This window comes from Triticum dicoccoides, chromosome 2B, assembly GCF_002162155.2.
Source record: "Triticum dicoccoides isolate Atlit2015 ecotype Zavitan chromosome 2B, WEW_v2.0, whole genome shotgun sequence".
Lineage (NCBI taxonomy): Eukaryota > Viridiplantae > Streptophyta > Magnoliopsida > Poales > Poaceae > Triticum > Triticum dicoccoides.
The window spans coordinates 8,490,442-8,491,708 of NC_041383.1; positions in this window are offsets into that span (position 1 = coordinate 8,490,442).

Consider the following 1,267-nt stretch of genomic DNA (forward strand, 5'->3'; position numbering starts at 1 on the left):
TGGCATGTCCGAAGAGGCGGCACACGTCTCCAGTGCCTGGCCCCCCTCACGGACAGCTCCGCCGCCAGCACCGGGAGGGGGCAACGGACCCGTCGGGTCTACACGTAGTGGATTTAGCTGTGGGTTTGGCCCGGATGTTGCTCCCCAGTGTCCCTCTGGGCCGACCTGACACAAACGGGTGGAGAGGTCCACTGGTCAAAGCCCATCCATGTGAAGTCAAAGGGCTAAATCTCGTGGTCAACCGCTCCAGGGTTAGGCGGGACGGGGGCCCTGGGGGTAGCAATGCCACCGGAGCATCGTACTGGGCCCTCAGACATGCGGGGTAGTTTTGTGGCATGTCCTAAGAGGTGGCACGCGTCTCCGGGGTGTGGCCCCCGTCACGGACGGCGCCGCCGCCGGCACCTGGAGGGGGGAAACTGACGCGTCGGGTCTACATGGAGTGGATGTAGCTGTGGGTTTCGCCCGGATGTTGCTCCCAGGTGTCCCCGCGCAAACCATCTCCCTCCGACACACTTTGATCCACCGCCGCCCCCACCCCAACCCCCACCGTCGACGACCCCCCTCCTCCTTCACTCAGCTGACCTACTAAGCTCCACATCGAGCCCGCTAGGTGGCGGCCATGTGCTCCCAGACCCGCGACCAGTTCACGGCCTCGGCGGACGAAGCTGCTCGAGTTCGGCGCCTCCCCTCCCCTCTGTGTGGTTCCCGGAGAGGAGAGGGCCGAGTGGTTAAAAAACAATAAAAATCCATATGAATAATAATACATTATAAAACATAATAAAGGAAAATTATAACTATAAAAAACATTAAAAAATATATATGAAATAAAAAAACATAAAGAAGGAAAAATATAAACTATTAAAAGAATTAAAAAATGAAAAATATAACTATGCCCATGGCAAAGCCGTCGTCATAGATGCGGCGTAGGTATGCCGATGGCAGCCGTCGGCATAGGTGCCACATCACCGATCCGCGGCTCTCTATGCCGACGACAATGCCGTCGGCATAGCTATTTTTTTACATGTGTTTTTTGCATAGGTGCCACGTGGCATCGGCAGCTATGCCGACGGCTTACGTCGCCTACCTTATCCATTCATGCGCTCGCCCCCTCCACCCATTCGCCATCTATCGCGCCCCCAACTCCCACGCCGCGCCGCCGCCGCCACGCTCTCCACGCACCTCCTTGCGCCGCCACCGTCCGCCTCGCCACCCGGACCCGCGTCGCCGCCGCCACCCTCTCCGACCTCTCCTCGCGCCGCGCCCCTCT